Source organism: Sinocyclocheilus anshuiensis, unplaced genomic scaffold (genome assembly GCF_001515605.1).
Source record: "Sinocyclocheilus anshuiensis isolate Anshui unplaced genomic scaffold, SAMN03320099.WGS_v1.1 scaffold1560, whole genome shotgun sequence".
NCBI classification, from domain to species: domain Eukaryota; kingdom Metazoa; phylum Chordata; class Actinopteri; order Cypriniformes; family Cyprinidae; genus Sinocyclocheilus; species Sinocyclocheilus anshuiensis.
Genome location: NW_015554163.1, coordinates 34,481 through 34,716, shown reverse-complemented (window position 1 = coordinate 34,716; position 236 = coordinate 34,481). Strand labels below are relative to the sequence as shown.

The following is a 236-nucleotide window of genomic DNA, read 5'->3' as shown; positions in this document are numbered from 1 at the left end:
TAAATATAATGTAAATGTAAATAACAAAACTAAATTAACATTTTAAAACAAGCTCCAAATCAAATAAATAACACAAATAAAATAAATATCTTCATACACTACCAGTCAAAAGTTTTTGAACAGTAAGATTTTTAATGTTTTTTTTTTGTGTTTTTTTTAAGAATTCTCTTCTGCTCACCAAGGCTGCGTTTATTTGATCCAAAGTACAGCAAAAACAGTAAAATGTTGAAATATTT

At 23.3% G+C, this 236-nt stretch overlaps 1 protein-coding gene across 1 annotated transcript in view; it reads left to right on the top strand.

Moving 5' to 3' along the window:
• The window catches only part of LOC107670908 (LIM and SH3 domain protein 1-like), a 15,347-nt gene that overhangs the window by 7,308 nt on the left and 7,803 nt on the right, over positions 1-236 (top strand). The gene's annotated exons all lie outside the window — the stretch shown is intronic.